Genomic DNA, 25,900 nt, shown 5'->3' on the forward strand with positions numbered 1-25,900 from the left:
TAATAACATCATCTTATTACATTTTTATTTCACCACAAACTTTAATATATAGTTTATCCATGTAGCTAAAAGCAACCTGCTGGGCCACCATAGAAAAACTTTCCACCTACAATTGGTGACACATAATAACATTTTGGGTTCTTTGCAATAGTTGGTAAGTCTGATTGTATAAGCGTGGCTTGACCATCCCGATCAACAAACTGAAGGTTGGAAACTGAAGCAGCATTACTTGATGGAAGTGATCCACTGCCCATTGGAGGTGTTGGAAGGCTTCTTCTAGCACATGATTCTCCACCAACCGAAATTGAATTTGCCTTTTCTGACAATGATGTAAATAATTTTGCAGGATAGTAACCGACTGCTGTTGGAGTATCATTATTCATGCCATAGTACAACCACCAATTTTCACTCGTCTTGTCCTGTTATTAACATGGAAAATATTAAATAAGTAAGTGCGTGAAAATTTGATGAAGTTCCAAGATTGTAGGGAGAATTCTGGATGGTGAAGTTTAAACCTAAGACATTTGTTAACAAAAATGGTTGGCTCTTCTTTAATCATGACTTAATACAATGATTCAAAAAAATCCGTCCATAGTCTCGAGTAAAGTTTTGGGACGTACATTGAAGGTAAATTATTTCCATTGTTTATGATGATCCATTTATGGTCCTTATTTGCTCCATTGTTATCATTCTTCCTATCATATGCTTTCTCATGGAAGAAGGCAAGCACTTGTTGCTTGCAAGTAATGAGGTTCTTTGGTTACCCTTATCAAAGGTCCTCAATAAAAGGTACCATTAAGAATGTACTTGAATGGTGGGATGAGTACTTGTTATAACATAGGGCTACAAAAATAAAATAAACCAGGGAATGTAGACATACAACATTCATGGCTACACAAAAATTTGAATTTCTTGTAGATATCGTGCCCAAAACAATGAAAAGCCAATTTGAAAAGTCATCATCAAGTAATGTGTCAACATAGTTTGGCACAACACGAGGATTCTCATACATGGGAGCTTTAGTGGGAGGTGGTGGCAATGTATACCTTGGCAAACTTGGGGTGATCATTAGTAATTCAAATTGACTTCAGTTTTAACAATATTTCCCTTAGTTCATGTATACTATTGCAATAGTTAACTCTGTATGTACGCACTACATGGTAAACAAAGCCATAAATATTTCCATTGACTAAGAAAAACTTTTGAAATCCTGAAGTTCAAGGACATATGCTTTTTCGCCTTGAATTTCAATTATTTTTCCTCCTTTTGTCTACCATTGACAGGTCGCTATGATTTTAGTTGGGCTTGCCGAAATGATTTGGGATCATATTATAACCTTGCAATTTGGGCCATCAGTATTTACATGATTACAAAAATAGGTAAATTCTCTAAAAAAAACACCAAATTTTATTATAAATTAGGTGTATTACCCTAGATCTGTACATGATTATTTATCGTCAATTAGTTAATTAATCTAGGAATATTTCTAATAAAACTGAAACATCTTAGGAATACCTATGATTTTATTTATTGTATTAGAGGATCAATTTTCTTTCCTTGTGAAGCACTATTTTAAATATTGTTTTGGAAGATGGATATAAAAGAATAAAAATATTTTGAAATTTGAAAGGTCCTATGGATATAGAATCTTAAACATTAAATATTTTTCAAACATAAGTATTCATCATATTGGCAAAAATGAATATGGTTTTAATACCTTAAACACTTTGATGGTAATAGTATGTCTAGACCCACCGGCACTTGAAGCACTATTTATAATAGCTCCTGGAATTATTTTTGATCCTTCTTCTAACTGAAAACCAGGGCAATGCATGTTGTAGCACCCGATTCTACCTCCATCTCTCTATTTAGAAGTATAATTTGGTTATGTCATCTAACAGAGTATGCAAATTTAGATACTACATGGAAATAAGGAAACATACAATCCAATGAGTGAAGAAATGAGTATGTGAGTCGCCGTATATCTCGGGAGAAACCTACAATATAAAAACAAGGTGATAGTTACAAGTACATAAAGTTAATAGAATAAACATATGTTACTCTCCAATTGGAAAGTTCGCAATTCTTTGAAGCACTAATAATGGATGTTGCTTTGTAGTATGCTAAATAATGAGATCCTTAGTTTAAACTCTTATATGATTATATATGTATACAAAAATCATGAAAATTCTAGTTGCCAACAATTAAAATAATATATGTTCTCTTCAAATGTATTGTTTGTCTTCTTCCATACATGTAACTCATGTAAAAAAGGACCCATGTACCATCAATGAAAGGTTCATGCCCTGTGGTGCCAGGTGGCAGTGATTGAGGTTATGTTATATGAAGAAGATTGTAACAAGTATACGCTGCAATGTGGGATCGACATAGAAGTGAATATATGTGCTCTTGGAGAGTTAAGTATTTTGATTATGTTATTTAAGTCCTTCGGTCTGAACATCATTAGGACATAACAGTACCACATGATTAGAACACTTTTCTTGTGGAGAAAAGAGTGAGAAGTACACGTGATGGTCATGGCTCCCAATGAAAATTAACGACATGTGACAACTTGGTACATACATGTTGTAGGCATGATGTAGTTGTAAGGCGGAGTAGCATCCAAAAGCCCGTGGATAGACATTTGCGGTGGCTAGTGGGAGTGATCACCTTTCTAACCACCTTAAGCACACATTTGGGATCGATATTTTGGGATTAACAAGTGCACACATATTATTTGCATTGTTGCACGAGAACACGACCCCACTCTATGTAGGTTATTTTTTATTGGACCAAATACCAAAATGCGGGGGAAAAAGCAACCCCTTTTATATAGGACATTTGTATTGAGAAAATTTCTACGAATTCACATGCCTTTATTGATGGATTTAAATACCAGTTGTAGGTAGTAACACTTGGAGACTCAACTTCAGCTAGATGATGCAAAAAAATAGGATGCACACAAAGGCTAAGGCGACATTGGTGGCTAGATCTATGGGACTCAAATAAAGTCCAATGTGACCGTGACTTCTAGATTGGGAGGACTATATGATAGACAGTGAAAAAAAAATACTAGAGGAGTTAGGCAATCCGTTATATTTACTATGAGAAGTATATCGGAATCTAGGGCAATAGCATAGCAGTTCATGGTTCTTTAACAATGGAACAACCCATTTAGATTGTAAAAAAGAAACTAGCCATTTCATAGAGGCATTTCTAGTATCTTGAAATTTCTCATCTAAGATAGAGTTTGATAAAAATAGAGAGTATTAATTACCATCCAGCCAACGCGAATAGAATTGTAGCTTTCTTTTGTCCGATTTCCAACATTAGCAACCCAAACTGAAGCTGCGCTCATTTGGCCCCGACTTATATTATAGCCATACACATCTATTGTTGCAACAATTCCATAGTACTCATCATAGGGCTTTCCAGGAAGTGATTCATGTACTGCAAACTGCAAAGTGGTAAACATAATCAGGCTAGTATACATTTCAAGTAGCATATGCTGAAAATGTATTTTGTAATTATTATAAAATATAATGTTTATTTCACACATATTCAATAATGTCTACATAAGTTCACACACTTCCTTTTATACTCCTCCACCCCAAATATAATGTTGTAGGAATAGAGGGAAAATGGAGAAAACTGTGCTAGCTTGGGGGATATATTAGTCAGATAGGGTGTCAAATAGAGTTGTGAGATGGGATTATTTATTGTGTGTTGGCATGAATATTATGTTTTAAAGCTGTATTTGTATTCAAGGAACCATTCTTGGAGTAGAAGGTAAATTATACTCCCTCCATCTCAAAATACAAGGCGCCTAAGATTAGTCAAAAGTTAAACCCTACTAATTTTGACCAAATATTTAGGAGAAAATATCCATATATACAATATTGAATGGATACTTCAAAAAATATACTTCACGGTGTATCTACTGATATTGATTTAGTATTGTAGATGTTTTTTCTAAAAACTTGTTTAAAGTTAGAAGATGTTGACTTTTGACTAATCTTAGGCACCTTATATTTTGGGACGGAGAGAGTATTAGAATGCAATTAATTTTAGCATGACAACAAAAAAAATACTCATTCGTAAATTAACTATATACTAGTGAAGGATAAGGTGGTCTCAAATTAACCTACTTTATTCCTCGAAACAAACATGAATATGAGGTGTGATATGATCCACTCTTTGAACGAAATATAAAATTTGTATCTTGAGCCCATTGAAACTCTGAGCAGCTGGTGGACCGAACAAGCTTATATCAACAGCCGAGTGGTTGTCCTATAATAGGTGGAGTACTTTGCCTTTGGGCAGCATAAGCTTCGTCTTGTAAGAGAAGCTTGTTGAGATGTTGTACCTAATGATTCTAAAACAAGATTTCCATAGGTTCTATGACTTAATTGCATATTTCACACAAGTTTCACATAACCCATCCAAATGTTTATTGTAGAACTTTATTCAACCGTTATAGAATATGATAAAGAAAAAATAATGTTTGCTTTATGCAATTTTAATCTAAAAAGTATTATTTACTTGTATAGAACAGAAGATTCACAATTTTTTAATGGATACTTTATACGTGAACTCATAGTAAACAAGCAATGCTTCAATCTTAAACTTAAGATGGCATTTAGTAAACAAAATGCAACATATGTTAGACATGTAAGACAAAATTCCTATGAAATTAATCTTCTACAAATCCTCCAAGAGTGAAACTCACATAGATTACATCATCGCTATTTGCTGATGTGTAGTTGTGTCCGGCAGATGCCTGAAAACAAGAAGAAAACTATCCTTAGTAATTATTCCCTTTTCTCACCTTTCTACTTGAAAGTTGAAGTCACTTTCTCCGGTTATAATATGGAATCCCCATAGAAGTAACATAACATTGTCGCATAATGCATATAATATTTTTTTTGTTCACAATGTAGTTAATCCACACAAAAACTGTGGTGTGCACTGGTATGGCAGGATAGTTAGAGCTTCCCATAATTTAATAAAGACATCTATATCGTGCGAAAAAATTTGTGTGAGAGAGATTTTAAATGGCGAGAAGTACTAGATATAAAAACTAAGTTTCAACATCACAGAAAATTAAGAAACATCGAAGGTAACTTACAAATATATTGATCATGGTAAGGGTCATTTATTTGGGTTTCATAATCCAAGAAAAAACGAGATGAAAATCTATTTCACGTAAGAAATAAATGTTATTCAAGTATTCATGGATGGAAATAATGATGTCTCCAGTATATTAACAACAATATGAGATTTTTCCAATAGCCAAAACTCATGTTTGTGTGTATCATCTATATGTGCATGCATAATATACATGTTTAATGTCAGAATTAGTTATGCTGTAACATAGTCCAAAATAAAATATTTGGAAGGATATTGTGTAAACTTAATGTGTACAATAGTTGTAGATATAGTGGGGACTAAATAAATCCTCGAAGTAATTATGTGATAAAAAAGAAAATTCTTAACTTATTTGGCAACATAATCCAAATGAAAAGATATTTAATCATATCGTTTCTACGCAATAATTTAATGGGTATAACAATTTTAAAGATATATGAGACTATATTTAAAGCACATCATTTTTGTTGGATTTAATATCCTATCTAAGAAAATATTTAAATGACAATTTTAGAAATTACACACTATTTTTACTTTGGAAACACATAAAGGTATATAACATTCATAAGGAACCGTAGTCCAAATATAATATATTGAAAGATTTTACTTTGGAAACAAAATTAAATGAGAAATAAAATTGGAAAAGGTACAATATTGAAAATCAATATTAAACAAAACATTTATTGAGGGAGGCAATACTACTCCTAGAAATATATATACCTACATATGTTATTTAAGTGGACATGTATCTCGCTCAAATATGGTCACACAATCTCACTATATGTGATTTATTACCATTTGTTCTAACCAAATTTGGATGGCCAAGAACTGAGAGTCATTAATGGAGTATTGTGACATCCTTTGAAAATCTATGAATAAATTATCGTCATATACGGTTTTGATGAATCACATTGAATCCCACATGGCGAGACAAACTTAATCTCTGGAACAGACATGGAAAGAATTGATGATAGACCCACATCGCATATATATTAACCAACACGGTCCATTCTATAATATATATCGTCCCAACTCAATTATTAATCACATAATATTTGGTTCCAGCTTAGCTGTTTAATGGACATGTACAATTTTTTATTTATTTTGCTTCCTATATTTCCTCTTATAAGATCTATTGGTTTTGAAAATAAACTTGACATTATTGAACCAAACTACTAGAAAACATCATCCACATAGAAAATAATAAGCAAAAATGTTTGAAATATATCTCATGATTTTAAGTGTAATGATAATCATTTTGTGTTGTAAATTCAAATAATACTTTCTAAAAAGTTCTTCTAGAATAGTCATGTTTGACTTACAAAAAAAAAATTATACACGTTATAATAATAAAGGGAGGTTACTTGGTATTTTCGATCTTCATGATATTGATCGTCTATTTGTATATAAGAGAATGAATAAATTTGGATGGGTACGCGAAATTCATAAGTATGTGATAAATATGTTATCTATGAACTTATAAAGATATTTTAAGTATATGTAAGCTATGCACACAAAATTCATAAGTAATTAATCTTGTATAAAATAATGTCTTCAAAAGTGAAACTCACATAGGCCACATCATTGCTACCACCTTCATATGAATTGGTGTGTCCATTTGGTCCCTGAAAAGAACAACGTATACATCTTTCATTATTCAACTTTGGTACATAAAGTTCCCGTTATATTTACAAAAAAAATTACAAGCCCCATAGAAAGTAGCATAATATGTCTCACTTAATGAATATAATCCATCTAGAATTTGACAATTTATGATAGTGGAATGAAAGGACACTAATGTTATGGAATTTGAGAAAAGATTGCACTTACTTTCTCAATCATGTGACAATGTTGACACCCTTCATTTTTGTGAGGGAGATATGCAATGACGGAAATAATTAGACAAAGCAAAGTAAATCTCGACATCCCTGTACGTCGAAAACTAAATGTGATATTTCTATAAACAAATCATCTCTATATATAGAACTCCTAAAGAAAAACACAATACATACGGCAAGGTAAGGATCATTTATTTGGGGATCACCATCAAAGAAAAAAGATATGGATGGAGATCTTTTCCGTGAAAGAAATAAATGCAATCTCAAGCATTAATGGTTGAAACTAATGATGTTTTTGATATATTATTATTTAATATCATATCGTTCCAACAACCAGAAGCTTTTCATATTTTTATATTGTCTACATATGCTCTAAATAGATGATTAATACAAGAATCATTTATTCAGCAACATAATTGAAAAGAAAAGATATGGAAGGATATCATTTCCACACATAATTTAATACGCACAATACTTGTAGATAATAGTATGAGCTAAATAAATGGTGGCATAAATGTTCCAATGGTAAAATTATTTATAACATAATCAAGCTGGGAAAATATTTAAGGACATAGTGTCGTATCCGTGGGAACCAGGGTATCCAGGATCTTTCCCTCGCGGGCTACGCCAGGGTCTAAGAAGCCACCCGGGTGAAGATTTGTCGAAGTGTGTAGACGATTTGACAATGCTTCGTAACCTTGAGAAGGAACGTAAGCAGTGACGTTAGCAGGGATTGGTTGGAGGTAGTCCTGTACTGAGTGAGCATTTGGTGCACATGAGCACCAGTGCTCTCAGTTTTTTAAATATTAAAAAATTTATGTATCTATGTTTTAAAAAATTATCACATTTATTCCATGAATACACGTATATGTTCCGAATACTCGTGAGAAGTTTCTTTGTATTTTGAGCTACAGGAAAAAAATAAATTTGTGGGTACGTATAGGGACGTATATTTGTCAGAAATCAATCTTTTTTGTATAGCTCAAAATATAATATATTTTTCTCCAATTTTTTTACTGTATCTTCGGAATGTTTATATGTATGTAGGTATTTAATTTCAATTTTTTTAGAATTCAAATAATATGATTTTATAGCAGCAGAAGCACCGGAGCTCATGTGCTAAAGACACTTTTTGTCCTGTACTAGAGGACACTACTACAGAAAATCATACCCCTGGCATACCTTTTTTCATACCGCTGGCTCACGAAGCTACGCCAGCTGTAACAGGCGTATCACTGACGCATCCATCTTGTGTGCTACCGGTAGCTAGATACTGCTAGCGCACAGGGCTGGTGCGCCAACAATATCTAAATAGGTATGTCAGATATTACCTCTAGAATTTTTTCCCCTCATACAAATTTGTATGGTATATGCAATATACAAATATGGAGTAGCCAAACATAAATACATATACGAATTTATAGTATCAATAGACAAGTAATATATGCGTCCCGTTCAAGTCATTAGAGTTATAGCTTGCTATGCGTTAAGAAAGGAAGTGGAGCATAATGAAGCTGGCCTTCATCCGGTTTCTCCTCTCTCCTGCCAGATACTTGACATAAAAGACATATTAGTCAACGTTACCTTTGTACAAGACATAGCCCTTCATTTACATAACAAAGACACAATGAAAAGCAAAGAGTTAATAATGCATGCTTCCATGACCCCGACACAAGCATGTATCGATCACAAGGCTTACTTACACCATCCCGGGATCACACCAGAAATTCTAATCATTGGCCACTACAATTAAAAAGAAAAAAAACGAATATCAAAAGGGTCTCATACTTACATTGGACATTAGTTCCATAGGGATGTCGCTAATGAGTCAAGTAGGATGCACAAGATTTATATTTATGCATATCAAAAGATCCCAGTAGCAACACCCCAGGATCACATGTAGTGCCCCAAAATTTTAGCAATTAATATTGGAGAAGGGCTTATAGCCACAACTGCACTCATGACGCAAAATCGAACGTCCTCCGTGGTAACCCGTACCGCTGAAAGGCAAAAAAAAAAAAACCCATCACCGGTACCTCGTTTTCTGGTCTCTGCGTCCTCTACCAATGACGCTACAAATAATAATATGTCGTTGGCAATTGCTTCAGGGTAAAACCTGGGGGCCTGAAAAAATTGGTGGCACCGAACTATTTGCTGGCCTCACGGGTTAACCCGAAATCGGCGAAAAGAAAACAAATATGTACGTCGTGGTGTTGTGCTTGTTCTTTTCTTTGGATATTGCTTCAGTGAAAAAACTGGTGCCACTGAACTGTTTGTATCAGAAAAGTGGTGTTGTCCATGTTCTTTTCTTTGTTCACTGCTTATTGTATTTGTGTGACAACTTCATTTAAAAAATGTCGGTGGTTATGATCAGCCAATATCGAGCTCTCGCTCAACCCCGTTGGGCACTGATTTTTGTTATAGGTGTGATATTTATCTTTTCCAACATGTCGCTGCTTCGTGGCCGTATTGAATGCATGGTAAATAGGACTGTTGCCGACCATTGCCACCGATCTGGACACCGACGCAAAAGAATCACTTATGTCGCTTTGATTCGCACAGACGGCACCATTCGATTCAGGCTTATAACTACCTTGTATCCTCGGGAAGGAATGTGCGTCGACACACACTGTCATATTAAGGTGTCAAGGTGTTATCCCACCAGGATTTCAATTATAGTGTGTTTTGTCTTTTGTAGTTCAAATTTTAGTGGTAAAAATTATTACTAGAAAAAAGAAAAATGCATTACAAGTGGGATTTATGGGATCCAACTTGACACCCAATGTCATATCAACCACTCTATCAATTCAAGAATCTTAAGGCTGGTGCCAATGCATCACCACACTATAGCCTGCCACGTCAGCTTTTTTCCTCACTCTCACCCCACTCTCACCCCACGGTGCCAGTGCACGGGCTATAGTGCCAGCTCTCACCTCTCTCTCTCCTCCACATCAGTTTTTCTCTCTCCTCGATATTTAGCATTTCTTTTTCAGATTACAACATTCAAAATAATGCAAAAAAATTATTTTATTCAACTAAAATTGTTACCGATTACATTATAAAAAAATTACATAAAAATCGTTATTCAACACAGATCGCGCCACCTCAGCTAGCCGTTACCCCCTCCCTCTCGCCCCGCCTATCGCCCGCTGGTGCCAACGCTGCCGCCTCCCTGTCGCCCCCTCTCGCCCCCTATCGCCCCCAGCGCACGGGCGGCAGCCGGGCGGTAGCGGGCGCTACCGCCGGGCGCCCGCGCCACCGCCCCGCGCTCTCGTCTCGCCCCCCTCTCGCCTCCCTCTCGCCCCGACGCTGGCGCTACCGCCCCTCCTACCGCCTGCGTTGGCACCAGCCTAATGATCTCTTGATAACTGCAAGTACACATATCAATTATAGCTAGTTTCAAAATAAGAGTATCTGATGTATGTAAAATGCATACATGAACTTTGTCCTTTATCATAATGAATTCCCACATATTTGCAACATATATGATGATAACAAGATGTTTTATATTGATTTATGGGGATTTACTAATGATCCCCTTTATTTGATAACTCTGCAGAACAGTAATTCCATGTTTCGCGTATTTTTCACTTGCAGAGACCTATACGGAATCAAATTAATTGACCTGGGATTTTTGGAGCGTCACTTTTGAATCGGAAGAAGCACCCCGGAGCGTCACTTTTTAATCGGAAAAATTACTATATATATGACCCGAAGAGTTCTAGGGAGGAGAGTGATACGTCTCAAACGTATCTATAATTTTTGATGCTCCATGCTTGTTTTACACCAATTCATATATGTTTTGCTTACACTTCGTTGCACTTTTACATGATTTCCGGCACTAACCTATTCACAATATGCCACAGTGCCAGTACCCTGTTTTATGCTGTTTTTGTATTTCAGAAAAGTTGTATAAGAAATATTCTCGGAATTGGACGAAACAAAATCCGAAATCAATATTTTACCAAAATGAAGACGAAGTCCAGAGGGGGGTCGAAGAGGCGCCACAGGGCGGCCAGACCACACCATGGCGCGGCCTAGGTGTGGCCCGTGCCTAGGGGTGGTGTGGGCCCCCTAGGCACCCCACCGACCTAAATCCTCCACCTATTTATTCATCTTCTCGGGAAAACCCTGGATACCCGAGCCTCCATCCACGAAATGTTCCGTCGCGGCCGCCATCCCAGAACCCATCTCGGAGGGTTCTGAAGCTCTTCCCGGCACCCTGCCGGAGGGGGAAATCATCGTCAGAGCCATCTACATCGCCATGCTCGCCTCCGAAGTGATGCATGAGTAGTTCATCCCTGGACTATGGGTCCATAGCAGTAGCTAGATGGTTGTCTTCTCCAATTTGTGCCTCATGTATAGATCTTGTGAGCTGCCGTACATGATCAAGATCATCTTTATGTAATCCTACATGTTGTGTTTGCTGGGATCCGATGAATACTGTATACTATGTTGAGGTCGATTATATATTCATGTCATATGTTATTTGTGATATTGCATGCTCTCTGTTGCTAGTAGATACTCTGGCCAAGTAGATGTGTTTGACTCCAAGAGGGGGTATTTATGCTCGATAGTAGGTTCATGCCTCTAGTTTTCTGGGAGAGTGACAATAACTTCTAAGATTGTAGATGTGATGTTGCTACTAGGGAGAAAACAACAATGTTTTATCCAAGGGTAGAATATTGTATTGCTAAGTTTAATTGTCATTCAATTTCTCTGGGTTCTATAATATTTTTTCAAAGTCTTGCAGCTGATGTAATATTTTTTCAAAGCCTTGTAGCTGATATAATATTTAGTTAGTTTCTATGTTTCTTTTGCGTATTCTTTCTATGGTGCTTGTGGTAAGAGAGGCTATCCGACTGAAATTATGTGGGGCGTATCTTTCTATGTGGTGCGCAATCTAAATCACAAATTCCCATCCCTTCAACAGCCCAATTAAGCGAAATCGCATGACCCGGCCCAACAAGTGAAAACAGTTTTAACGCACGTCGAACCACCAATTAAACGGGCCGTCCCACATGCTTACTAGGCCAGCCCAATTGCGTTTGAAATGGACCCCACCTACTAACTGGGCCGGCCCGCTAACAAGAAAGTGGGGCCCACGTCATTATTGGGCTAGCCCACTTGGTTTCAAGTGGACCCCACTCACTAACTAGGCCGGCCTGGTAACAGAACAGTGGGCCCCACCTTTTGTTTTGGGCCGGCCCAATTGCTTTATGGTGGACCCCACATACTAGCTGGGCCGGCCCCATAACAGGAAAGAGGGACCCACAGGCTTATTGGGCCGGCCCACTAACTGATTCGGCTAGCCCACTTGCTCTATTGTGGACCCCACTTACTAAATGGGCCGGCCCCATAACAGGAAAGTGGGACCCACATTCTTAATGGGCCGGCCCACTAACTTATTGGGCCAGCCCACTTGCTCTATGGTGGACCCCACTTACTAAATGGGTCGGCCTCATAACAGGAAAGTGGGACCCACATTCTTAATGGGCCGGCCCACAAACTTATTGAGCCAGCACACTTGCTTCATGGTGGACCTCACATACTAACTGGGCCGGCCCTATAACAGGAAAGTGGGACCCACATTCTTAATGGGCCGGCCCACTAACTTATTGGGCCAGCCCACTTGTTTCATGGTGGACCCCACTTACTTAATGGGCCGGTCCTATAACAGGAAAGTGGGACCCACATGCTTAGTGGGCCGGCCCACTGACTTATTGGGCCAACCCATTTGCTTTATTGTAGGCCCCACTTCTAAATGGGCCGGCCTGATTACAGGAAAGTGGGCCCCACATGCTTAGTGGCCGGCCCATTTAAGTTTTGACCAGTCAACCTTATAGGTTAGAGGCCCGACCCACGTACCTAATAGACCAGCCCAGTTATATAGTTGACCGGTCAAACTAAGTCAGCTGGCCCGGCCCGCAAACTAAATGGGCCGGCCCGCTTAAGGCGTGGCAGGCCTCGTGTGGGCCTACCATCTACCACGGGGTTTCAGCCGGTTAACGGCGTTAACTGGCAGTTAACGGCGTCTGCCATTGATACGTCTCCAACGTATCCATAATTTCTGATGTTCCATGCTTGTTTTATGACAATACCTACATGTTTTGCTCACACTTTATAATGTTTTTATGCGTTTTCCGGAACTAACCTATTAGCAAGATGCCACGGTGCCGTTCTCGTTTTCTCGTCGTTTTTGGTTCCGAGAAAGGCTGTTCGGGCAATATTCTCGGAATTCGACGAAACGAAGACCCGAGCATCCTATTTTTCCCGGAACCTTCCGGAAAGTCAAAGGGGGACCGGAGGAGGGCCACGGGGGGCCCACACATGTGGCTGGCGCGGCCCAGGGGGGGGGGCGCCGCCCTGTTGTCTGGCGCCTCCGTAACCCCTCCGACTCCGTCTCTTCGCCTATATAAGCCCTTTCGACCTAAAAACGCGATACCAATTGATGAAACTCCAGAAAGACTCCAGGGGCGCCGCCGCCATCGCGAAACTCCAATTCGGGGGACAGAAGTCTCGTTCCGGCACCTGCCGGGACGGGGAAGTGCCCCGGAAGCCATCTCCATCAACGCCACCGCCTCCATCATGCTCCGTGAGTAGTTCCCCCATGGACTACGGGTTCTAGCTGTAGCTAGTTGGTATTCTCTCCCCCATGTACTTCAATACAATGATCTCATGAGCTGCCTTGCATGATTGAGATTCATCTCGATGTAATCGGTGTTGTGTTTGTTGGGATCCGATGGATTGTTACATTATGATTAGTCTATCTATAAAGTTTGTGAAGTTATTGTTGCTGCAATCTTGTTATGCTTAATGCTTGTCACTAGGGCCCGAGTGGCATGATCTTAGATTTAAGCTCTATACTTATTGCTTAGATTGTATCTATAAGTTGTATGCACATGTCTATGTCCGGAACCAAAGGCCCCAAAGTGACAGAAATTGGGACAACTCGGAGGGAAAGGCTTAGATATGAGGATCACATGTTTTCACGGAGTGTTAATGCTTTGCTCCGGTGCTCTATTAAAAGGAGTACCTTAATTTCCAAGTAGATTCCCTAGAGGCCCGGCTGCCACCGGCCGGTAGGACAAAAGATGTTGTACAAGTTTCTCATTGCGAGCACGTATGACTATATATGGAAAACATGCCTACATGATTAATAATCTTGATGTTCTGGTCTTAATGCTATTTCAATCCTATCAATTGCCCAACCGTAATTTGTTCACCCAACACTTGTTATTGGAGAGTTACCACTAGTGTAGATAGCTGGGAACCCCGGTCCATCTCTCATCATCATATACTCGTTCTACATGTCATTGGAAGTAGTATCAAGTATTTTCCGGTGCCATTGCTCTCATATTACCGCTACCGCTGCGTGTTACTCGTTACTACTTGCTCTCATATTACTCGCTGCTTTCACATCACCCCCGTTACTAGTGCTTTTCCAGTGTGCAGCTGAATTGACAACTCGGTTGTTAAGGCTTATAAGTATTCTTTACCTCCCCTTGTGTCGAATCAATAAATTTGGGTTTTACTTCCCTCGAAGACTCGTTGCGATCCCCTATACTTGTGGGTCATCAAGACTATTTTCCGGCGCCGTTGCCGGGGAGGCATAGCTCTACTCATAAGTTCACCTGGGGAGTACACTCTACCTCTCTCTCTCTTTTTATTTTATTTTGTTTTGCTTAGTTTACTTTTGTCTAGTTTATTTGTGCTTAGTTTATTTCTGTCTAGTTTTATTTTGCTTAGTTTACTTTTGTCTAGTTTATTTTTGTCTTGTTTTATTTTCCCTATATACCCGAAAATCCATAAAAATTTGAAAAACCTAAAAATTAAAAACTGCTATTATGGGAGAACCTACAACCTATTTGGAGCTTATAGAATTATATAATAATTATAGAAAATCAAGAAAGGGTGAAGTTATGAGTGCTGTGATAGAAAAATTAAATACAATTGCTAAAATCTTGCTTAAACGCCATGATATAAACTGTTGCTCTAAAGAGGATACTAAACATCTTAAATTTCAATGTGGCTTTAGTGAGGAAATTTTAATTAAGAACTATAATTGGAATAGCTATATTCATTTTGGGTTCGAAGAGGTAGAACAATTTGTCATATTTATGGGAGCCTCTGAGATAGAATCATTCATGTCTAAGAATTATGAAACTTGTGTTGTTTGTAAGGACCTTAAAGATTATGTCTCTTCTATCCTTAATTTTTGCATAGAAAGCTACAGTGATAATCCTTATATCATTGATTATAAAGAGAGACTCATTAATGCACAAGAATGCACTCACAATTTGCAGGAACCGATGGAGGAGGAAATTGATGAACCTGAAAGCTCATTGGATGAAAAAGAAGAGGAGAGTGATGAACAAAAGGAGGAAGAATGGATTAGCTACCCATGCCAACCTTCTAATGAGAGTAACTCTTTATCTCTTACACTATTTGATTGTCCTCCATGCTTACCGGAAGAGGATGAATGCTATGTTCCTGTGGATTCTCTTGAAATATTCCCTATGAGTAAAACTTGTGAGAATAATTATGCTACTGTTATCTATGATAATCCATGCTACTTTGATAAATCTTATGATAATGCTTTGTTTGTGCCTCGATGTCGAAATGCATGGTACTAAAGAGTTTTGCTTGGCAAATGTTTATGATAAATCTCTAGATGATGGTCCTATGTTACTTGATAATATTAATTGTACTACTAATGAAAAAGGGATTGGAGAGTTCTTGACTTTATCTATGAGTCCCATATCTTTTGAGATTGATCAATCATCTTGTTATATTATTGATAAAAGTGGGTTTGAAAGTTTTAATCCTATTATTTCTGAGCTTGATAAAAATTATGTGTTTGTGAATCATGAAAAGCATGCTTTATGTGATAGTTATGTTGTTGAGTTTATCCATGAAGCTACTGAAAATTATTATGAGAGAGTAAAATATGGTTGTAGAAATTTTCATGGTACTAAAACACCTCTCTATATGCTGAAACTTTTGAAGTTACTCTTGTTTTATCTTCTTATGCTTGTCACTTTGTTCTTCATGAATTTATTTGTGTACAAGATTCCTATGCATAGCAAGTGGGTTAGACTTAAATGTGTTTTTAACTTGCTTTTTGATGCTCTCTTTTGCTTCAACTCTCAACCTTATGTGAGCATCATTACAATTGTTGAGCCCATCTTAATGGCTATAAAGAAAGCACTTCTTGGGAGATAACCCATGTCTTTATTTTGCTACTGTTTTGTTGTGTCTTGGAAGTTGTTACTACTGTAGCAACCTCTCCTTATCTTTATTTTATTGCAATGTTGTGCCAAGTGAAGTGTCTAATAGAAGGTTGATACTAGATTTGGATTTCTGCGCAGAAACAGATTTCTATCTGTCACGAATCTGGGCATATTTCTCTGTAGGAAACTCAGAAAAATCTGCCAATTTACGTGCGTGATCCTCAGATATGTACGCAACTTTCATTAGTTTTGAGTTTTCTGATTTGAGCAACGGAAGTACCATTTTAAAATTCATGTTTACTGGCTGTTCTGTTTTGGCAGATTCTGTCTCTGTTTTTTGCATTGTCTCTTGTGGACTTTAAGTGAGGCTTTCTAGACGTGGAGAGCTGTAGATAATGTTTTATTGAGTTCTTGCAATGTGTCACTACAGTACCAAGGTGGATTAAAGTTTTTTGAGTACTAACCCCTCTAATGAAGTTTATGAGAAGTTTGGTGTGAAGGAAGTTTTCAAGGGTCAAGAGAGGAGGATGATATATGATCAAGAAGAGTGAAAAGTATAAGCTTGGGGATGCCCCCGTGGTTCAATCCTGTATATTTCAAGGAGACTCAAGCGTCTAAGCTTGGGGATGCCCAAGGCATCCCCTTCTTCATCAACTTATCAGGTTTCTTCTATTGAAACTATATTTTTATTCGGTCACATCATATGTGCTTTACTTGGAGCGTCTTTATTTTTGTTTGTGTTTGAATAAATTCGGATCCTAGCAATCCTTGTGTGGGAGATAGACACGCTCCGCTTTTTCATATGAACAATGGTGTTCTTAGCTTTATTTTAATGTTCATGGCGGAGTTGAAAACCGCTGCACTTATTGTTATTTGGTTGGAAACAGAAAATGATGCATATTGTCTTGGATAATTTGATACTTGGCAATTGTTTTGAGCTCTCGAGTAGATCATGTTCTCTTGCATCATGTAGTTTACCTATTAGTGGAGAAACACCGTAGAGCTTGTTGAAAATTGGTTTGCATGATTGGTCTCTCTAAGGTCTAGATATTTTCTGGTAAAAGTGTTTGAGCAACAAGGAAGACAATGTAGAGTTTTATAATGCTTGCAATTTGTTCTTATGTAAGTTTTGCTGTACCGGTTCATACTTGTGTTTGCTTCAAACAACCTTGCTAGCCTAAGCCTTGTATTGAGAGGGAATACTTCTCGTGCATCCAAAACCTTGAGCCAAAAATCTATGCCATTTGTGTCCACCATATCTACCTATTATGTGGTATTTCCTGCCATTCCAAGCAAATACTTCATGTGCTAACTTTAAACAATTCAAAAGCTATTATCTCTTATTTGTGTCAATGTTTTATAGCTCATGAGGAAGTATGTGGTGTTTTATCTTTCGATCTTGTCATTTACTTTTGACAGACTTTCACAATGGACTAGTGGCTTGATACGCGTAGATGCACACGTCCGTTGGGAACCCCAAGTGGAAGGTATGATGCGTATAGAAGCAAGTTTCCCTCAGTATGAAACCAAGGTTTAATCGAACCAGTAGGAGCCAAGAAGCACGTTGAAGGTTGATGGTCGCGAAATGTGATGCGGCGCAACACCGGGATTCCGGCGCCAACGCGGAACCCGCACAACACAACCCAAGTACTTTGTCCCAACGAAACGAGTGAGGTTGTCAATCTCACCGGCTTGCTGTAACAAAGGATTAAACGTATGGAGTGGAAGATGTTTGCAAAGAAAACAGTAAACACAATTGCGATAGATTGTATGCTATGTAAAGAATAGGACCGGGGTCCACAGTTCACTAGAGGTGTCTCTCCCATAAGATAAAAGCATGTTGGGTGAACAAATTACAGTCGGGCAATTGACAAATAGAGAAAGGCATAACAATGCATATACATGATATGATAAATATAGTGAGATTTAATCCGGGCATTACGACAAAGTACATAGACCGCCATCCAACCGCATCTATGCCTAAAAAGTCCACCTTCAGGTTATCATCCGAACCCCATTCGGTATTAAGTTGCTAAGCAACGAGACAATTGCATTAAGTATGGTGCGTAATGTAATCAACAACTACATCCTTAGACATAGCATCAATGTTTTATCCCTAGTGGCAACAAGCACATCACAACCTTAGAACCTACTCGTCACGATCCCAGGTGTCAATGAAGGCATGAACCCACTATCGAGCATAAATACCCCCTCTTGGAGTTAAGAGCAAAAACTTGGCCAGAGCCTCTACTAATAACGGAGAGCATGCAAGATCATAAACAACACATAAACAATAGATTGATAATCACCATAATCATAGTACTCTCTATCCATCGGATCCCGACAAACACAACATATAGTATTACGGATAGATGATCTTGATCATGTTAGGCAGCTCACAAGATCCAACAATGAAGCACAACAAGGAGAAGACGACCATCTAGCTACTGCTATGGACCCATGGTCCAGGGGTGAACTACTCACTCATCACTCCGGAGGCGACCATGGCGGTGTAGAGTCCTCCGGGAGATGAATCCCCTCTCCGGCAGGGTGCCGGAGGCGATCTCCTGAATCCCCCGAGATGGGATTCGCGGCGGCGGCGTCTCTGGAAGGTTTTCCGTATCGTGCCTCTCGGTACTGGGGGTTTCGCGACGGAGACTTTAAGTAGGCGGAAGGTCAACGCGGGGGGCCACATGAGGTGCCCAGGGGGCAGGTCGGCGCGGCCAGGGCTTGGGCCGCGCCGCCCTAGCTCCTGGCTGCCTCGTGGCCCCACTTCGTTATCTCTTCAGTCTTCTGGAAGCTTCGTGCAAAAATAGGACCCTGGGCGAAAGTTTCGTCCAATTCCGAGAATATTTCCTTACTAGGATTTCTGAAACCAAAAACAGCAGAAAATAGCAACTGGCTCTTCGGCATCTTGTTAATAGGTTAGTTCCGGAAAATGCATAAATATGACATATAATGTGCATAAAACATGTAGGTATCATCAATAAAGTAGCATGGAACATAAGAAATTATCGATACGTTGGAGACGTATCAGCATCCCCAAGCTTAGTTCTGCTCGTCCCGAGCGAGTAAAACGATAACAAAGATAATTTCTGAAGTGACATGCCATCATAATCTTGATCATACTATTTGTAAACATATGTAATGAATGCAGCGATCAAAACAAAGGTAATGACATGAGTAAACAAGTGAATCATATAGCAAAGACTTTTCATGAATAGTACTTCAAGACAAGCATCAATAAGTCTTGCATAAGAGTTAACTCATAAAGCAATAAATCAAAGTAAAGGTGTTGAAGCAACACAAAGGAAGATGAAGTTTCAGCAGTTGCTTTCAACTTATAACATGTATATCTCATGGATATTGTCAACATAAAGTAATATAACAAGTGCAATATGCAAGTATGTAGGAATCAATGCACAGTTCACACAAGTGTTTGCTTCTTAAGGTGGAAGGAGATAGGTAAACTGACTCAACAATAAAAGTAAAAGAATGGTCCTTCAAAGAGGAAAGCATCGATTGCTGTATTTGTGCTAGAGCTTTTATTTTGAAAACATGAAACAATTTTGTCAACGGTAGTAATAAAGCATATGAGTTATGTAAATTATATCTTACAAGTTGCAAGCCTCATGCATAGTATACTAATAGTGTCCGCACCTCGTCCTACTTAGCTTGGACTACCGGGTCTTTGCATGCCATGTTTCAACCAAGTGTCACAAAGGGGTACCTCCATGCCGCCTGTACAAAGGTCTAAGGAGAAAGCTCGCATTTTGGATTTCTCGCTTTTGATTATTCTCAACTTAGACATCCATACCGGGACAACATGGACAACGAGATAATGGACTCCTCTTTAATGCATAAGCATGTAGCAACAATTATTATTCTCATATGAGATTGAGGATATATGTCCAAAACTGAAACTTCAACCATGATTCATGGCTTTAGTTAGCGGCCCAATGTTCTTCTCTAACAATTTTGCATGCTCCAACCACTAAAATGATAGATCCTTCGGACAAGACGGACATGCATAGCAACTCACATGATATTCAACAATAGTTGATGGCGTTCCCAGAAACATGGTTATCGCACAACAAGCAACTTAATAAAATATAAAGTGCATAAGTACATATTCAATACTACGATAGTTTTTAAGGCTATTTTGTCCCATGAGCTATATATTGCAAAGGTGGATGATGGAATTTTAAAGGTAGCACTCAAGCAATTTACTTTGGAATGGCGGGGAAATACCATGTAGTAGGTAGGTATGGTGGACACAAATGGCATAGTAGTTGGCTCAAGGATTTTGGATGCATGAGAAGTATTCCCTCTCGATACAAGGTTTAGGCTAGCAAGGTTATTTGAAGCAAACTCAAGGATGAACAAGTGCAGCAAAACTCACATAAAAGACATATTGTAAACATTATAAGACTCTACACCGTCTTCCTTGTTGTTCAAAACTCAATACTAGATATTATCTAGACCTTAGAGAGACCAAATATGCAAATCAAATTTTAGCAAGCTCTATGTATTTCTTCATTAATGGGTGCAAAGCATATGATGCAAGAGCTTAAACATGAGCACAACAATTGCCAAGTATCACATTATCCAAGACATTTTAGAATTACTACATGTAGCATTTTCCAATTCCAACCATATAACAATTTAACGAAGGAGAAACTTCGCCATGAACATTATGAGTAAAGCCTAAGGACACATGTGTCCATATGCAACAGCGGAGCGTGTCTCTCTCCCACAAAGTGAATGCTAGGATCCATTTTATTCAAACAAAAACAAAAACAAAAACAAACCGACGCTCCAAGTAAAGAACACAAGATGTGATTGAATAAAAATATAGTTTCAGGGGAGGAACCTGATGATGTTGTCGATGAAGAAGGGGATGCCTTGGGCATCCCCAAGCTTAGACGCTTGAGTCTTCTTAAAATATGCAGGGGTGAACCACGGGGGCATCCCCAAGCTTAGAGCTTTCACTCCTCTTGATCATAGTATATCATTCTCCTCTCTTGACCCTTGAAAACTTCCTTCACACCAAACTTCAAGCAAACTCATTAGAGGGTTAGTGCACAATTAATAATTCACACATTCAGAGGTGACACAATCATTATTTTCACTTCTGGACATTGCATAATGCTACTGGACATTAATGGATCAAAGAAATGAATCCAACATAGCAAAAGAGGCAATGCGAAATAAAAGGCAGAATCTGTCAAAAACAGAACAGTCCGTAAAGACGAATTTAAAGCTGGCACCAGACTTGCTCAAATGGAAAAACTCAAAACTAATGAAAGTTGCGTACATATCTGAGGATCACGCTCGTAAATTGGCAGATTTTTTCTAATTTTCTACAGAGAACTGTGCCCAGATTCGTGACAGACAGCAATGCTGTTTCTGCGCAGCGATCCCAAATATAACATCAACTTTGACATAGAAACTTTACTTGGCAGAAAAACATGATAAGGAGAGGTTGCTACAGTAGTAAACAACTTCCAAGACTCAACAATACAGTAGCAAAATAAACACATGGGTTATCTCCCAAGAAGTTCTTTCTTTATAGCCATTAAGATGGGATCAGTAATTTTAATGATACTCTCGCAATAAATAAGAGTTGAAGCAAAAGAGAGCATCAAGAAGAAAATTCAAAACACATTTAAACCTAACCCACTTCCTATGAAAAGGAATCTTGTACACAAATAAATTCATGAAGAACAAAGTGACAAGCATAGAAAAGCAACACAAGTGCATTTTCAAGATTCTCAACATAAAGAGGGGAAACTTAATATTATTAAGATGCATATAACCATGTTTCCCTCTCTCATAATAACTTTCAGTAGCATCATGAACAAACTCAACAATATAACTATCACATACAACATTCTTATCATGAGCTACATGCATAAAATTATTACTCTCCACATAAGCATAATCAATTTTATTAGTTGTAGTGGGAGCAAATTCAATAACATAGCTATCATTATTATTGTCATCACCATAATCATCATACATAGGAGGCATATTGTAATCATAATTAATTTTCTCCTCAATAGTAGGTGGACTGAAAATATCATATTCATCATTGCAAGCATCATATATAGGAGGTAAAGTATCATCAAAGTAAATTTTATCCTCCATGCTTGGGGGACTAAAAATATCACAACCAGCTTCCCCAAGCTTAAATTCTTCCATAGCTTTAGCAATAATGGTGTTCAAAGCGTTCATGCTAATAACCTTGCTACAACTATTTTGCAAACAAAGTTCCATGGGTTTTTTAATTTTCTCTTCAAACACATCATGTCCTAATTCAAGATAAAGTTCATAAAGATCTCTAATTTTTTTGTTGTTTTCCATTTAACCTAACTAGTGATCAAGTACAGAGCTAAACATGATAACAAAATAAATTAAATGCAAGTAACTAATTTTTTTGTGTTTTTGATATAGAGATCAAGACAGTAAATAAAGTAAAACTAGCAACTAATTTTTTTGTGTTTTATTTAGATGCAGCAAACAAAGTAGTAAATAAAATAAAGCAAGACAAAACAAAGTAAAGAGATTGAGAAGTGGAGACTCCCCTTGCAGCGTGTCTTGATCTCCCCGGCAACGGCGCCAGAAATTTAGCTTGATACGCGTAGATGCACACGTCCGTTGGGAACCCCAAGTGGAAGGTATGATGCGTATAGAAGCAAGTTTCCCTCAGTATGAAACCAAGGTTTAATCGAACCGAGTAGGAGCCAAGAAGCACGTTGAAGGTTGATGGTCGCGAAATGTGATGCGGCGCAACACCGGGGATTCGGCGCCAACGCGGAACCTGCACAACACAACCCAAGTACTTTGTCCCAACGAAACAGTGAGGTTGTCAATCTCACCGGCTTGCTGTAACAAAGGATTAAACGTATGGAGTGGAAGATGTTTGCAAAGAAAACAGTAAAACAAGTAGATTGTATGCTATGTAAAGAATAGGACCGGGGTCCACAGTTCACTAGAGGTGTCTCTCCCATAAGATAAAAGCATGTTGGGTGAACAAATTACAGTCGGGCAATTGACAAATAGAGAAAGGCATAACAATGCATATACATGATATGATAAATATAGTGAGATTTAATCCGGGCATTACGACAAAGTACATAGACCGCCATCCAACTGCATCTATGCCTAAAAAGTCCACCTTCGAGGTTATCATCCGAACCCCATTCAGTATTAAGTTGCTAAGCAACAGACAATTGCATTAAGTATGGTGCGTAATGTAATCAACAACTACATCCTTAGACATAGCATCAATGTTTTATCCCTAGTGGCAACAGCACATCACAACCTTAGAACCTACTGTCACGATCCCAGGTGTCAATGAAGGCATGAACCCACTATCGAGCATAAATACCCCCTCTTGGAGTTAAGAGCAAAAACTTGGCCAGAGCCTCTACTAATAACGGAGAGCATGCAAGATCATAAACAACACATAAACAATAGATTGATAATCACCATAATCATAGTACTCTCTATCCATCGGATCCCGACAAACACAACATATAGTATTACAGATAGATGATCTTGATCATGTTAGGCAGCTCACAAGATCCAACAATGAAGCACAACAAGGAGAAGACGACCATCTAGCTATTGCTATGGACCCATGGTCCAGGGGTGAACTACTCACTCATCACTCCGGAGGCGACCATGGCGGTGTAGAGTCCTCCGGGAGATGAATCCCCTCTCCGGCAGGGTGCCGGAGGCGATCTCCTGAATCCCCCGAGATGGGATTCGCGGCGGCGGCGTCTCTGGAAGGTTTTCCGTATCGTGGCTCTCGGTACTGGGGGTTTCGCGACGGAGACTTTAAGTAGGCGGAAGGTCAACGCGGGGGGCCACACGAGGTGCCCAGGGGGCAGGCCGGCGCGGCCAGGGCTTGGGCCGCGCCGCCCTAGCCCCCCGGCTGCCTCGTGGCCCCACTTCGTTATCTCTTCGGTCTTCCGGAAGCTTCGTGCAAAAATAGGACCACGGGCGAAAGTTTCGTCCAATTCCTAGAATATTTCCTTACTAGGATTTCTGAAACCAAAAACAGCAGAAAACAACGAATCGGCTCTTCGGCATCTTGTTAATAGGTTAGTTCCAGAAAATGCATAAATATGACATATAATGTGCATAAAACATGTAGGTATCATCAATAAAGTAGCATGGAACATAAGAAATTATCGATACGTTGGAGACGTATCATGGCTTCATCCGCTTATCCAATAATTTTGCAAAAAGAGCTGGCAATGGGGTTCCCAGCCCCAATTAATTAACCTTCATTAATAATTCTCTTCACGTGTTTTGCTCTGATTCATCAGTAAGCAACTTAATTTTGCAAATAGACACTCCTCCATGGTATGTGAATGTTGGAAGGCACCCGAGGATTCGGTTATCCATGGCTTGTGTAAGCAAAAGGTTGGGGGGAGTGTCATCTAATAAATAAAACTAAAATACATGTGTAAACAAAAGAGAAGAGGGATGATCTACCTTGCTGGTAGAGATAACGTCCTTCATGGGAGCCGCTCTTGAAAGTCTGGTTGATGAGGTAGTTAGAGTGCCCACTACCATTCGTTGACAACAACAAACACCTCTCAAAACTTTACTTTTATGCTCTCTATATGATTTCAAAACTTGAAAAGCTCTAGCACATGATTTTATCCCTGCTTCCCTCTGCGAAGGGCCATTCTTTTACTTTTATGTTGAGTCAGTTTACCTACTTCTTTCTATCTTAGAAGCAAACACTTGTGTCAACTGTGCATTGATTCTTACATACTTGCTTATTTGCATTCATCATATTACTTTGTGTTGACAATTATCCATGAGATATGCATGTTGAAAGTTGAAAGCAACTGCTGAAACTTATATCTTCCTTTGTGTTGCTTCGATGCCTTTACTTTGAATTTATTGCTTTATGAGTTAACTCTTATGCAAGACTTTTGATGCTTGTCTTGAAAGTACTATTCATGAAAAGTTTTGCTATATGTTATCTATTTGTTAGCAAATATAGATCATTGCATTGAGTCACTTCGTTCATCTCATATGCTTTGCAATAGTATGATTAAGATTATGTTGGTAGCATGTTACTTCAGAAATTATTCTTTTTTATCGTTTACCTACTCGAGGACGAGTAGGAACTAAGCTTGGGGATGCTGATACGTCTCCAACATATCCATAATTTCTGATGTTCCATGCTTGTTTTATGACAATACCTACATGTTTTGCTCACACTTTATAATGTTTTTATGCGTTTTCCGGAACTAACCTATTAAAAAGATGCCACAGTGCCGGTTCTCGTTTTCTCGCTGTTTTTGGTTCCGGAAAGGCTGTTCGGGCAATATTCTCGGAATTCGACGAAACGAAGACCCGAGCATCCTATTTTTCCCGGAACCTTCCGGAAAGTCAAAGGGGGACCGAGAGGAGGGCCACAGGGGGCCCACACATGTGGCTGGCGCGGCCCACGGGGGGGGGCGCCGTGATACGTCTCCAACGTATCGATAATTTCTTATGTTCCATGCTACTTTATTGATGATACCTACATGTTTTATGCACATTATATGTCATATTTATGCATTTTCTGAAACTAACCTATTAACAAGATGCCAAAGAGCCGATTCGTTGTTTTCTGCTGTTTTTGGTTTCAGAAATCCTAGTAAAGAAATA

This window comes from Lolium rigidum, chromosome 3 (genome assembly GCF_022539505.1).
Source record: "Lolium rigidum isolate FL_2022 chromosome 3, APGP_CSIRO_Lrig_0.1, whole genome shotgun sequence".
NCBI classification, from domain to species: Eukaryota; Viridiplantae; Streptophyta; class Magnoliopsida; order Poales; family Poaceae; genus Lolium; species Lolium rigidum.